This window comes from Patiria miniata, unplaced genomic scaffold (genome assembly GCF_015706575.1).
Source record: "Patiria miniata isolate m_02_andy unplaced genomic scaffold, ASM1570657v1 HiC_scaffold_20, whole genome shotgun sequence".
NCBI lineage: Eukaryota > Metazoa > Echinodermata > Asteroidea > Valvatida > Asterinidae > Patiria > Patiria miniata.
Window position 1 is genome coordinate 10,424,174 of NW_024037059.1, and position 16,146 is coordinate 10,440,319.

The 16,146-nt window shown below is 42.8% G+C and overlaps 1 protein-coding gene across 2 annotated transcripts in view; it reads left to right on the forward strand.

Moving 5' to 3' along the window:
• LOC119727447 (zinc finger protein OZF-like) overlaps positions 1 to 13,737 on the forward strand; it is a 32,820-nt gene extending 19,083 nt beyond the window's left edge. The window contains exons 5-6 of one of the 2 annotated variants that reach the window (XM_038199328.1): positions 7,755 to 7,904; positions 12,956 to 13,737. The gene's annotated coding sequence lies outside the window, so the exon portion shown is untranslated. Of the gene's footprint in view, positions 1 to 7,754 lie in introns of both variants that reach the window. The other variant, XM_038199327.1, reaches the window with a different exon arrangement.
• The last annotated feature ends 2,409 nt before the right edge of the window (positions 13,738 to 16,146 follow it).

The window sequence follows — 16,146 nt, forward strand, 5'->3', positions numbered from 1 at the left end:
CTGATCGAGCTCCGATTTGACGCGACCGTACCGGGACTCGACCGAGCTTACTCGACCCGTACACACGGTCGACCGGTCAGGGACCAGCCCGTCGCACCATCGCGTGACCAAGGCAAGTCACTACAATAACTTTGTCAAAAGTCTGATCTACGGGAGTGATCATCAGCCCCCCCCCCCCTACCCAGCCAGTTCACGTAACAATGTACACCTTTGAATCACCTTCATATTGTTAAACATTGTTTCGCTATCGTGCACACATTCTTGTAGCTGTGCGTATGAACAAATAGTTCCGTGAACATCACCAGCCCTGTGAACCGCTTAACGCATCTTTACGTCAAGTGTGACCTTTGACCCTATCACTCCGCATCATCGCCGGAACTGTGCGCTTCCCGCTCATCACAGTGAACATTCGCCGTATTCATCCGCCAGTGCCGGAACTGTGCATCAATCATATCTACGGAGGCCTGTACGGGACATCAAGTCAAGTTGGAAATCTGACAGTACATCGCTCATTTCTGTGGAAAAGCAGGACAAACTGTGTTTGGACATTCTTGGAGAAAGGACTGCTTACCAAAAGAACTCTGGACATTTCATATATGAACAATAATATGTGTTTTGACAAATATATTGTTGAATAGTCAAAATTATTATTGAAATAATTATATTGTTGTGATTTATTGTGATCACTAATCGTAGCACTTACCTTTAAGCTACATTGCAGTTGCTATTGTTTACAATTTCGTGTGCTGTAGCATATTGAATTGTATCCCAGAGATTTCTATCCCACAGCCCTGCATCATGGCCAAGTTCCCAGAAATGAACTGGGGTGCCACAGACATCGCAGAAGAGTTTAAGCTTTTTAAACAACGGATGGACCTGAGCTTCAGGGACCAGGAAATCACCGATCCTGCCAAGCGTGCTGTTAAGATACAAATAGCAGTCGGAACTGGAGGCCTCAAAATGATAAATTCTTCAAGCCTGTCAGCAGAAGAACAACTGATCCCCAACCAGTTATGGGAGTTGTTCGAGAAGCAGCTTCACATCAAAGTGAACTTCCGCATACATCGCCTGGAGCTTATGCGGTATCGCCAGAAACCAGATGAATCCCTGGACAACTTCGTCAACAGATGCCGAGCAAAGGCACACGAATGTAACTTCGGGCCAGAGGAAATGACGGAACGCATCATCGAATTAGTGATTGCGTCTACCACATCTGAATCTTTCCAGAAAGATCTTCTAGACAAACCCATTGGTTTTAGCATCGATGACATGCTACAAGAGGGACGGAAGTACGAAGCCATCCTTGCTGGCAAAAAGTGCCTTGAGACGTTGGAGGCGTCACATACAGCTGTCCATGCTTTCTGACCCACTGGCAGAACCTGTGGCAACTGTGGTCTATCCCACCCACCAAGACGGTGTCCTGCCTACCGGGACACATGTAAATCATGTGGTTCCAAGGGCCATTGGGCCAAATTCTGCAGAAAGACCCGAAGCCAGGGTAAACGCAAGGGCAAATCTCCGTCCAGACGTGGCCGCAGCCCATCGCGAGGAAATACAACTCGCAGACCAAGATCCAAAAGTCGATCCAATGCCGGCAAGCAGAAGCCAAATGACACCAACAGAGATGAACAACCCATCCATTCAGCAGAAGCTTCAGAGGAATATGAAACAGTATTCCACACAGTTACTGTCTCGAACCTCTGCATGAGCTTGATAGACAACAACAGGGAGGCATACACAACGCTTGACGTTATCTGCCCCGACCTCATCGGCAAACACCGACTAATCACAAAAGTTGACACTGGAGCCGGAGGAAACACGTTGCCACTCCGTACGATCAAACAGATGTATGGAAGTCGATGGAAGTCTTTCGTCCAGCCTGTGAAGACCAAGCTGACGGCATACAACGGTACAGAGATTGTATGCCTAGGGTGCATTGAGCTTTTATGCCGCTACAAGACACCGAAGTGGACAAAGAACAGATTCTACGTCGTAGATGTACCCGGACCAGCCATAGCCGGCCTGCCCATGTGCAGCGAGCTTGAAGTGGTCACCATCCACTCCACTGAATCGTCACCTCAACCCCCTGCATCACCCAAAGAACCAGGAGTGGGTGAACCCCAAAATCTGTCACATGACACCATCAAGTCGGTCCACGACCTCGTGAGGTTGTACCCCAACCAATTTGACACAATTGGAAACTTCAAAGCCAGAGCAACTCTTCATCTAAAGGAGGATGCTAAACCAAGCATTGACGCGCCCAGGAAGTGTAGCATACACCTGAAGCCGAAGCTCAAAATAGAGATCGACAAGATGGAACAGCAAGGTGTAATTAGAAAGGTCACCCATCACACCGACTGGTGTAGTTCGATAACCACGAGCTTCAAACAAGATGGGACACTTAGGGTCTGTCTGGATCCTAAGCGGCTGAACCAGAGCCTCAAGAGATGTCCGCACAAAATACCCACACTGGAGGAACTCAACCCAGCATTTTCTCAAGCCAAATTCTTCTCGAAGCTTGATGCTAAAGCTGGGTATTGGGCCGTCAAGCTCGAGGAAGAATCCCAAGAGCTGACCACCTTTCGAACGCCATTTGGCCGGTACTGTTTCCAGCGCCTTCCATTTGGTCTCTCCATCAGCCAAGACATCTTCCAGCAGTGCATGGACGACATCATAGAACAGGTCCCAGGATGCGTCGGCATTGCTGACGATGTTGCTGTATATGGCCGTACTGAGGAAGAACACGATGCCAACCTCCTGAATCTACTTCAAACAGCCAGCCGTGAAGGCTTAGTTTTCAACAGCAACAAATGCCACATCAAGACAAACCAAATCAACTTCTTTGGGTCACTGTACTCCGACACCGGCATCCGGCCGGACCCAGGCAGAATTGAGGACATCCACAGCATTCCAACACCTCAGGACAAGGAAGACCTGCAAAAATTCCTAGGCCTGATCACATACGTCTCTGCATATATCCCTAACCTGGCGGACAAAGCAGCGACCCTCAGGGATCTCCTGAAGAAGAATGTGCCATATCTGTGGCAGGATGACCATCAAGCAGCATTCGAAGCCTTGAAATATTCCATCACCACTGAAGCGTGTCTCCAGTACTACAACCCAGAGATACACACTGTGCTGGAAGTCGACGCATCACAGAAGGGTCTGGGAGCCTGCCTTCTTCAAAACAACAGGCCGATAGCATTTGCGTCGAAGAGTCTTTCCCCGGCACAAGCCAACTACTCTAACATAGAGAGAGAAACACTAGCCCTAGTGTTCGGCATCACCAGGTTCCATAGCTATCTCTTCGGGAAAGAGTTTACACTCCACACTGACCACAAGCCACTTGAGATGATCTGGAAGAAACCCCTCTCGAGTGCACCACCTCGTCTGCAACGCTTGCTAATTAAGGTGCAAGGATACAACTTTGACGTACAGTACAGACCAGGGAAAACAATGACGCTATCAGATGCCCTGAGCAGATTGCCAAACCCGACAAAGAGTGATGACATACCCCTAGACAGACTGGTCGGCAGTTTTGATGTCTATGAAGGCCAAGACGCCATGTGCATGGACCTTGTGCATTTTGGGCAGTCTAAGCAAGAGCAACTGCAGAGAGAAACAGCAAGAGACCCTGTACTAAGTGCACTGTGTCAGATAATATACAGTGGCTGGCCAGACTCCGTCAAGGAACTACCTCGAGACCTACGGGTCTACTGGCCATACAGGGATGAGCTTGGTATCTCCTGGGGAATAATCTTCAAAGGAAGACAGGTCATCATTCCAGACTCACTTCAGACGGATATCTTACAACAGCTCCATACAGGCCATATGGGTATAGAGAAGACAAGACGTCTAGCCAGAGAGTCGGTCTACTGGCCCAACATCAATCGCCATATTGATGAACTTGTCAAAGCGTGTTCCTACTGCCAGGAATCCCAACCCAAACAGCAAAAGGAACCATTGGAGCCACATCAAGTACCTTCGACCCCCTGGACCAAACTTGGCACTGATCTGTTTGAAATCCACGGAGACAACTATCTACTGATAGTTGACTATCATTCGAAGTACCCTGTCGTTCACAAGTTGAACAGCACAACCAGTGCAGCAGTTGCTGGCATCACTTCACACACATTCAGCCTCCTTGGAGCACCAGCTGAGGTTATGTCAGACAACGGCCCCCAATTCGTAGGCAAACACTACGAAGACATGTGTAACACATGGGGCATCAAGCACACAACTTCGTCTCCACGTTATCCACGTTCAAACGGTTTCGTGGAACGTTCAGTCAGAACCGTCAAGTCAGTGATCAAGAAATGCCAGAAGTCTGGACAAAATGTCGACATAGCACTCTTGAACCTCCGTGCAACCCCTGTGGACTCCAAACTACCGTCACCAGCTGAAATTCTCTTCGGCAGACCGATACAAACTACCTTGCCAAACAACCACCTGCAAGCAAACCCCCAGAAAGCTGAGGATATCAGAGACCAGCTAGAGGCAAGACGACAAAAGATGAAGACCGACCATGATGCCAAACAAGCAGTAAAAGAACTCCCACAACTCTATGTTGGCCAACGAGTGCGAATCCTGGACCAGCAGAACCACACTTGGTTGCCTGGTGAAGTCACAACAGTCTGTAAGGAACCTAGATCATATGAAGTCACCACACCCAATGGACACAGACTACGTCGCAACCGTTCGCACCTACGTGAGATGCCCAGCCAAATGAAATCCCTGGCTACGCCCAAACGAGTTCGATTCGCTGATGAATCACTTCCACTGTCCAACAAAAAGCTAGACACAGAAGCTGTGAAACAAACAGACCGAAACAAAACAGACCGAAACAACACAGATCGAAACAAGTCTCCGACTGTCACTCGCAAAACAAAATCTGGACGCACAATCCGAAAACCAGCCAGATACACTGAATAATATCACACACCCAGATTATACATAGCAGATACTTCAAACAATTTGGTTCAGAAACGATATTTCACATTTAATTTCATATGGAAACAAAAAATAACCCACACGATTTGAAACAGAACTCAAAGTTTCATATGTTTATTAAACCCGTTTCAGTACATTTATTGTTGTTTAAAGTTAAATTTGTTAACAGTTCAAAAAGGAAGAAAGCAAGAAAGTACCAAAGTCAAATTTCAAAAGAAAGAAAGTACTAAAGTTCACTTTGTTACTGTTCAAGTTAACTTGTTACTGTTAAAGTTAAATTTGTTACCGTTCGAAAAGAAGGTACTAAGACTGTGTGCCACATATTGCAGAGAAACTATTGCAGAGAAACAAAAGTTGTAGTTGTCAGTAAGATATGGCCACCAATGTTTCATATGTCTGTCAATTGAAAAGCCATCACTACACATTTCATGTAAATGCTTGCTAATTAAGTAAATTCCAGTTTTATGTGTACACCAATAATTATTCCTGAAATTGTACTTTCAAAAGGGGAGGGATGTTGTGATACTTCATGAGCACTACTTTGTATGTGCGCAAGCACATTAGGTGAACAGTTCGCCCGCGCTCACTCTTACATTATGTCTGATGAATAAAGCTGCAGTGGCACAGAACCTGAGAATAATCTCCTCTGAGTTCTTCATTGATTCATCTCACTTCAACCCTGACCCCCCATCTACTGCAATTTAGTTGGTGGGGCTTAATGAGTTGCGAGAAAAAATGGAAAATTTCAAGGAGGAAATTTCACGATGGATACAGGATGGTAAGATGTATGAAGAAGTTGCAGATATTGAAGGAAATTGGAGTTCAGCTCGGCTCTAAATTGCCCTCCTTGTATTTATGTTGTTCTCACGACAGAATTTGAGAATATTGACTTTTGAAGAGCCATGCTGGACTCCCAATTCCTTCAACATCTGCAACTTCTTCATACGTCTTACCATCCTGCATCCATTGTGAAATTTTCCAACGCCATTTTTGCTTGCAACTCTTTAAGCCCCACCAACTGAATCGCAATAGATGCCGAGGTAACAGTTCTTCATGCACGTCATGGTCCCCATCCACCCCCGTTGCCAACTGCCCCAAAATGCACCACGGACTGTTAACTATGACACTGAAAAAATCCAGTCTGTTTTCAATACTCCGTTTCGCTGTTCTTCAAAGTTATATGTGTAAAACTGTCAAACAAAAATCATTGATCGTTATGCTGTAATGAATTTTACTAAACTGATAAAACGGAATAATCGTATTTATCTTAATACCGTTTGACCGTTTTTACAAAACTGTAAAATGACAAAACGGTCAATGGCTCGTTTACTGTTTTTGTTTTTGAAGAAATCCAAAACGGTAAAATGAAATAACGGTATGTACCGGGATTTCGTCCAACCCAGACTGGGACCTGGAGTGCTGAAATTCATGCAAAACCAAATCAGGCCAACTTTACTCACTCTTGAGCCAGCAAAAATCACCAAAATTTTCATTTGGCAAAGAAAAGGTCCTCAGTATTTCACTAACCAAGTTATAAGATCAACTCAATTTTTAAAGGAGACTTTTGTCAATATTTTACACATAAGAGGGAAGTCAAGTGATTTGAATATGAGGCTAAAGACACATGTAGACTGGTATATGTCCAACCATGGTCCAACCGTTTGAAAAACCTGACGTTTTCATTCATTGTCATTAGTCTGGTGCCTGACTATGGAGAATTATGTGTAGAAATAGAAACTAGTACCCGACATCCTAGATATTCCTTTTTTGGCACAGTTGATTGATGCAGTACTGAAGAGTTGTTAGACTGGTTGTTTCAGAGCCAGTCTATATTCTTGTATCGCATGTTTCAGTACCTAAAAGCCCTGAATCCTTCAATTTTCATATGAGTTTCCACACACCCTAGGGACCTAAGGTTGGTTTGGGACTCAGTCTCATACTCGGTATTGAGAGTCCCACATTTTCGGACTATACGTCAAACCATGAAATGTTGATAGATGACTAACAACTCAGAAGATAACATTATGAAACCATACTGGGTGCCAGCTATCACACGCATAACTTCAGGCAGGGTCAAGTTAGGACCGTACATGGTCAATTTGTGGTGCAACATGGACAAGTCTCCTTAAAGGGAAAATACAACATTTGCAAACATCAAAAAATAAAACTACCAAATCATTTTGAAAAACCTTGCTGGACTGTTAGTAAATGACAGTGTAAAGCATTCTGTAAAATCATGGCACCTGGTATACTGTCATTTTCAAGAAAAATGGTATTTTTGTATCAATTTCCAACGCTGATCGTCCGACCAGCGTTGGAAAAAACTGGCTTTTTTCAAATACTGGCCCCAGTTGACCATCGCACTTGTTTGCAATCCATTACACACCTATGAACAGGGTACAAGCCAGCTAGACTGGTTCCCTGACCTTACAATTCCCCAATGTATGTAAACTGCTCTGTTTCTTCTTAAATGGAGTCAGGGAACCAGACTAAAGGAAAATGATTGTTTTTCTTGGTTTTTATACCATTTTCGAACCCAAAACCTAAAAAAAAGTCAGTGTAACTATATTTGCTATATATTTCTAACCCCCCAATTCCATCCATTTCTGAAACTTACAGCAAAAGCAAATGATGTATATTCCCTTTAAAATGGCAAAGACAAAAACAAATTTATGCTGTAATGGAAATCCATAACCCTCAGGCTTGAACTTGTAATGGTGTGTACATGTATCTCCTATGTGTACTCTTATTGAATTGCAATTTCATTTTAATTGGTTTAGGATTTTTTTACATATATATTATAGATCTTCATGTGTGTTGCTGCATACAAGTCCCTAGCTGTGCCTGTCCAGTTCCTGTTCTGATGAAGCAGCCTTCCCAGTCCATGACTCTGTTCAGGTTTGGTGCATGCAACTTGGCTCTATCCTGTGTTTACTTTCCCTGCTTCAAGGCAGGTAAGTCTCGTAAATTTATTTATGGATTGGCCAACTTTCAATGGCCATTTCAGCACACTGTTCCCACTGAGGTATACTTCACTAGTTTCATGGTAAAAGGAGGGCAAATCCAATTATTATATGCAGAGATGCCACTTTTCTGGTTTTAGCAGAATTTCTGGGGTTTTTTAATCTCACAGAATTCCGGTTTTTCCAGCCGTCAAAATAAACTGGACAAAGAGAAGAAGAACTGGGGAAATGCGTTGATTTTTACTTTTTTAGCTTTTTTTAGTTTAGTACAATTAGGTACACGCACATACGGCACAATGTCGCATTAACGTTGAAGTAGTCTTAAAAACAAGTCTTGTTGTTATCGAGCCTGTATGCAAAACAGGCAGCCAACGCACTTGCAAGCAGTATACAACGGCGCCTCGCGCGTGCTTCACGGCATGCGGGCGTGTTGTGTGCTCAGCACCCCTAGCATTCAGCCTGAAAATCAAGTCTATCATTTCAGTTATCGGTGGTTTCCAATTGCAGTGGTATATGTAAATACAAAAAACGCCGGGTACCAACCATGTTTTCGTCTTACGCATCGCGCAGTGCAAAGGTCATGTACACAAACATTGTTGTTGAATCGTGCATGTTTCGTGTCGCATATTACATTGGAAATTCGAGTAGGCAGAATTAATTATAGGAATATAGAAAAAGTCAAAGTGATTGAACAAACCGACAGCTTATAGGTCATAGAAGCAAAAATAAAACATAAAATGGAATTGGGCTTAGCTACACGAGAAATATGAGAATGGGGACTTTGTTTTCACAAAAAAAAAATAAAGTTCTGATTTTTAAAGCAGCTGGTCTGTTTTGGGTTTTTTTTCAAGCAGACCCAGTTTCGGTTTTTTCAAGCAGACCCTGTGGCATCTCTGTATATGGGGACAAATCCTGAGCAAAACAATCAGTGGCTTCACAGCCAGGATTCCAATATCTAGAATTGAATCTGGTAACTGAGGAATGTAATATGACGTGAATCTGTCAACTAAAAGCAGCATGAGTAACAACTGAATTTTCGTCCCAAAAAGTTACACACTGCTATTGAGTGACCAATAATCTGGACCAATAGTCCTATTCAATCCATCAAGACAAGGCTGCAAAATGCCCTTGGCTCTTCATGCATGGTTCAGCAACCACTGTCTTTTCCAGTGAGTTCTTTTTAGGGGTGTGTGTATACGGGTTTTGTTGGGACCTGGGTACCCGTGATTATTTTAAAAATCATAACAAAACCCGGAATTATTATTTTTTTTCGACCACGTCGCTGCCCTCTCTACTGCCGAGCGTTTCTGAGATTTTAACTACAATCACTGCCTGCTATCAATTGTGATCTCCAGTACAAACATCCTGGCACAGCTAGTCCGCAAACCCCAAGTGCTGCCCAATGCCCCAGTGACAAGATCGTCATCCAATCCCAAAGTTCAGTTTATAAATTCTTCATTTTCATTAGTTGATAAGTTGTGTCGCACAGATATTCTCAAAGGCCTTCGACAATCCGAAAGCGTATTTCAAAAGAATTTTCCTTGGCCAAGTTAAGGTATCTCCAAAAAAATACACATTGTGTTACACTGTACAAATGCAAGTCAGCTGTCAATCATTGACCGGAAGCTCTTCTTGGAAGAAATTTATTTGAAAGACGATCGTGATTTTGTTCCCTGGTTTAATATATTCCTCACTTGGCCCAGACTGTAATTCTAGCTGTAATTAACCCCAAGAAAATGGATCTAACATTGAATTACTGGGATTAATTTAATATGACTAATATTATGGTTCTGGCAGTTTCAGGTAATAAAATTGATAATGGAACTGGGTACCTGTAATCAGCGGCCGGGTTACAGATACCCTGGTACAACCCTAGTTTTTCATTATTTGTATTCTGTTCCGACATGGTGTAAACATACACCAGTGCAGCAGCATATACTGTTGGACCTTTACTATGATGTACATGTACTCTGCTGTAGGCTTGAATACCTAGAGGAATTGAACAAAATTAACCTTGCAATTACTTGAAAACAGAAAAGTAAGAAAAATACTTCGTTCCCAACTTTGAAGTCACGAAATGCCTCAGATTGCGTCATAGATCATCTAGAATCCAAAATGGTTACATGTACCTCGGAAAGATCGGAATTTGAGTATAACAGTACACTTTTTAATAAACAACAAAATTGTGAATTGAGACCTGTTCCATTGAAATTAAAAGAGCTACGGTACATGTATCTTCAAAAAGAAAAAACAGACGGATATGAAATCTTACGTGCCGAGCTTTGTGTTTAGGAAATTTCAACTGCAGTACATACCTGAGCTAAAGTTTATTTTGATGAGCTCAAATAATCTCAACGTTTTGTTGAGCTCCTTTTTGTTCACAAGTGGCGGCCACAGCATGATTCCCACTGAGCCAGTTGCTTGGAACTACTCCATCCTCTTCTCTGCCATTCTCCTTCCACTCTGACTTTTGGTACCAGACAGCCAAATATTATACGTGCATAAAAAAAACTTGCTGCAGCCATGCAATTGAGTTATGTACGCTCTTTTCAATTAGTCATGCACATTGGGTCCATTTTGTCAACGCATTTGTTAACTAAAAGTTATAAATAAAAGTTTGGAATTAAATTGTCTTCTGTTATAAGGTGGACTTGATGGTTTTATAACCAAGTGAGTGTACCAACATGGAATACTGTACTTACCTTTTAAGTCACTGTGTCTCACTCATCTTCTGTGGATTGCAGCCAGTCCTTCCATTACCTGCTTGAGGCGGTTAACCCAGGGGATTAACACCCAGCAGTCGCTTTTCCTTAAGGGCTTTCCACTTGGTCCTTGTCCCCCAGTAGTGGTGGGTCACTATAGCGTAAGGCTGTTGCCGCTGGAGATTGACATCGATCCAGAGGAGGAGATGAAGGGATGCTTCCAACATCAATATCATTCTGGCTTCCTTCTCTACAGTTCTGCAAAGCTCCTCATCAGACAACTGTTCTGGATTCAATGTGGTCTTCACCACCACCAAAATCCCTTTCTACATCGACGTCACGCATGTTTTGTGACATGGGAAGTGCTTGATGTGGTTCCGGATGGTCTTTCATTTTTTTTGTCCCGAATGACAAGATATCAGCATCATTCCTCGTACATGCAGTGATGTCATCTGCCAGCATTGGACTGATTACATTTGTCTTCAGACGTTCAGTTGCCTTACCATTATAACTTTCAGGGATCAGCATTTTTGCAGTTAACTGTGTTCGGTGCTTTCTCAACATTATATTTCTTTTGGCATACTCTACCGGTATTTGATGTTTCCATAAACCATCTGTCTTGAAGCTACCCTGGCAACACTCACAAAGTAGGTATTGGTACTCTGGAGCTGCTTCATCTGCTGTTGGACGTTTCTGGGGAACAAGTTGCCCAGAGCATCTTCTCAAACCAACAGATTGTGGTGGAAGTAATTTTTGTTGTTGCTAAGAACAGTGATTTTTTGTTTTCTTTCTATAGACTTCCATGGGAGAGCTTTATTTCACTGACTAGATGTTTGTATTTGTGTTTCATTAAGCAATGGTGTGCAACTTTTGCTTGTTCTTTTTCCCCGCAATATAAGCAGTAATCTGCTTTGTTCCAGGACCGCTTTCCATCTTTTTTGAATTTTGCAACTTGTACACACCCATGTTGCCCTAATGCTGATCTTGTATGTTGCAACCCAGTTGACGAGAAAGGGTTACCATCACTTTTTTGAAGCCCGCAACAACTAAATCCTTTACTGCCTGACTGTGTTGCCTCTCATTCTCTTCTGCCTCAATTGAAATGCAATCTTTCATTCAATTCCTCATCTCTTTCACCTACAAATGTAGACTATTACACTGATCCCTTCTTGTACATAGATTTTCAATGTCACGGTATCTAACTACAAAACCTGACGTAATATTGAGGATGGGTGGAGCTATGTGTTTGGTATCATGAATGATAGGTAGGATCAATTGGTTGGCACTAGAGTTATGGGGGAAGGGCCATTTGCCTTGGTGTTACCACTCCTCCGTGGATCTGCCAACTTATCAGCTAGATCCTGTACAATCTGGTCTGGTTCATGTCGTTTGTCTACCCAGCCCTCACAAGCATCATCTCTAATTTAAGGAGAATGGTTTCCCCACTTGCGGGGAATGGAACACCAAAGGTATGGAAGGCAAAGCTGGCTCCCATATGTCCTGTTACTTTACACAGAAAATCATACTCTCCAACTTGGGAGACACAACTACAGTAATCATTGATGTTATTTGTATGTTAGGAAGTTGCTTCCTGAAAATGGCAAAGACTAACTGCATGTTGGCATGTGTCTGACCCATGAAACATTCCTACCAAATCTGTCTTGTCTGCTGAATTCCCATCTGTGTAGAACTACACACATGTACTGCGAGCTTTGTACTGGATTCCCCCTTGTCTCCCTGTTGAAAATAAAGAAAAGGGAAAATGATTGTTACTTGTATTTAATGCAAGAAAACAACAATTGACTATCAGTAATGCATCATTCCCCGCTTTAAATAAACACACTTTTGTTTGGCATATCCTCCTGACATTTAAGTCATTTTAATTTTTCAACAGGCTTAAAGTTAAACAATTATCGTTCACTTTTTCTATAGCACAGCCGATATTTTTTCATGCTAAATTTCACAACATGTATGTTTTCTGAAAAATAATAGAGAAGCAAGTGTTTAGACAAAGTGTTTCCAAACATGCATGTTATTCCCTTGCAACTTGCAGCCAAGCCAGCTAGTCTTTTTGTTCATCTCACTTTTTAAAAGGTGTGCCCAAGTATTATTTTTTCATATGTAATACAAGGTCACTATAACCACAGTTGCCTGAATGGCATCTTCCATTAGATGATTTGGATAAAATAAAACTTTCAAGGTATTAGGAATCATCAAAAACTGAGACCATAATTTCCTGAAGCTGAAATCTGAAAGGAAAATTAGCACCAAAAAAGAAGACGAAAAGAAAGTGACACTTAGAATTCTTATATACATACATGTACCTGTATTTTCACCCAGATCTCTCCATTGAAGTTTGCGTTGTCCAGATATCTCCACTGGCTGCCTGTTGTGTGATGAGACATTGGAGATGCTGCAGAAGATTGATGGTCACCGCAGTCATAGAAACAGTGGGAGTCGGGGGCCCGCAGGCTAGCTGTGTAAATAGTACATCAATCTAATTAATTAGCCTGACCAACTGGCGTGGCACTGTGGGAAGGTATGTATAACTTCCTACACACATGCGCAAAACACAACGTTATCATTCTAAAATGGCTGCATAAGGTTCGGAGCATTTCATGTTTGGGGATTTCAACTTGGACGATTTCAGCGAGGTTCATGAAACCACTTTTACAAAGAAGATTGTACGCCGCTTAAAATTGAGGATGCCTTGATATCCTATGTGATGGTTTAATCACATTCCTCGAATGCATCTTGAAATGCAGCATTTTGTTGAGGGGAAGACGGATACTTTCAGTCTCCATTGTTTGTTGCATCTTGCTGGTGAGCCCCTGGTTTTTAGGTAGCAAGGTTCTCTTCTGTGCCTGCGAAAGTGCAGCCTTGGCCCTGAGCTGTTTTGCAGACAGCATATCATTCCTTGTTTTTGCAACATGATGAGGACACTTATCCTTAGCTGAAAGCTCAAAGAATGCAGATCTATACTTGATGAATCCGACGCACATTGCATCGTGGCTTCTGCACCAGCAGTGTGCACATCTTATGACGAATGGTGGCATTTGGGTATGTGTGATAAACATCTCTGCCTGAATTAGGCCCCTACTACATGTACCTTCCATTGATTTGACCGGTGACTGCTCTATGTTCCGACACCCCTATGTTCCGACAACCTATATTGTGTTACTCCCGGTTAGGGTTAGGGTTAGGAATAGGAATATGTGCAGTCGGAACATAGGGGTGTCGGAACATAGAGGTGTAACCATTTGACCAGCTCACTGGATTCACTGTTCCCCACACACACATTCAATACCCCCCAAATCTCAACCATCCGTGAAAGGTACCGTAAGGCAACTGTTGAGCACTGGGAATGTTAGCAAAGAATTTACATTCTGGGGTGACCTTTAGCTCACACATGGCTACTTCCCATGTCATATCAATGGATATTGATGCAGAGTAGCAGACAGTTGGACATCATCAGCACAACGAACAGATCTGCTGGCCCCTTCCATATCATGCCCTCAGAATGTGCTCTGTATTGTGCTTCCTTTACATATCCACTGCCACATGGTACCCGGGTACCCGCAACAGGCTTAATGCAAACCATGACATGGGTGGCGACTGGTATTTCATCATCCTTGCAACATATTCTTTTGAATGACATGATTTCACTGTCGTCCGTAATTGCTCATGCTGATTTCTATCAACAGCTACATTCTCCTTTTCCAACATGGAGGCTACTGTGTTCTTCAAAGCCAGACTTAGGCATTGCAGGATTCTCCTGTCTGTCTGCAGAAGGGAAACATTCTCCTGAAGCTGTTGATTCATCAACTTGTTGTTAGATATCGAGCATTTGATGGACACATCCTTGAAGGACTTCATCTTCTCCCGACTTGCAAGGGCCATCAAGTCACTTCTATGAATCCTGCAGACCTCACTCACACCTTGGCCAAGCATTACTTTGAAGGAGACATCTGATGTGGCGGACTGTTTCATGACAGTGAATATCATTGGACGTTATCTTGACTGGGATCTGGCCATATGCCCCTTTCTTTGCCTCCACTACGCCGTGCAGATCACTGTTGCCTTCACTCATGAACAATGAAGACAATGTTACCAACATCTGCTGGAAATCTTGCTCCCTAAGAATACTGGGGTCCCCACAACAGACAGGAAGGTCTCCCTTCGCAAGAACACCCGCAACCATCAAACGTCAAGCAGGATTCACAATAATGATGAAAAACACAGAGGGCGTCCCCTCCCCATTCATCTTCATCAGTTGCAGACGATGTGTTGAGGCCTACACTTAGAGCTTCTTCCTCCCATTTTTCTTTCACCCACAAGATCAACTGCACCCTACACCCTGTGAAAAATCAGTCACCTCGATGTTCAACAAGTGCAAAAATCATCCACACCAGACACCTTTTCACGATTGTCAGAATGTATGTAGTTATTCTTTGTGACAGCTGCTAACTCTGTGAGGGCAAAGCCTACCCTAATTAGAACAGTGCTGTATGCTTTGTGCACGTACGACTGATTACAATGTACATATGTACATTGTACTTCAATCATAATCTGAACATTTGAGAGCTGCTCGAACCATGCACAATTTTAAAAGATGATGGTTTGACAATATCTTTTGCCTGCTGAATGCTGCTGTTCAGCTGTCTGGAGATGTCCAGTTCTTTTGCTAGGGTCCTTACCTTCTCCCTGGCCTTATGGCTGCTCCTATTTGAATTGCTCTTACCCAGAACATGACCCCGAACCTGTAGGATATCTTTGTCATTTCTGACAATCAGAGACATTGATAATTTTTCATGTCCTGGAGTGCATTTTTCATTTGTACAGACAGATTGAATTTTGTCGGTATGAGCATTCGCCCTTCTCTGACATGACTGTTGGTAGACTTGCTATCTTTACATCTACATGTATATGGGCACATTTCTTTATGTTTCCACAGATAATGACGATGGAAATAGCCAAAGCAATTACTGCAAGGAATGTAGTCATTTATGGTATGCTTTCCCTTTGAGCTATCTTTTGGCCTCTCCATTCTGACTTTATCAAGTGCAAAAAATCATCAGCACCAGACATCATACATGATTTTCAGAATGTATGTAGTTGTTCTTTGCGACAGCTGCTGGCTCTGTGAGGGCAAAGCCTATCCTAAGGACAGTGCTGTATGCTTTGTATGACTGGTTACTACTATCATAACCTGATAATTTAAAAGCTGCTCTAACAACAGTATCAAAAGATGATGGTTTTACAATATCTTTTGCCTGCTGAATGCTGCTGTTCAGCTGTCTGGAGATGTCTAGTACCTGTACCTTTGCTAGGGTCCTCATCTTCTCCCTGGCCTTATCACTGCTCCTATTGGAATTGCTTTTACCCAGAACATGACCCCAACCTGTAGGATATCTTGGTCATTTCTGACAATCGGAGAAATTTGATCACTTTTCGTGTCCTGAAGTTCATTTTTCATTTGTACATGTACCGACAGATTGAATTTTGTCAGTATGAGCATTCACCCTTCTGTT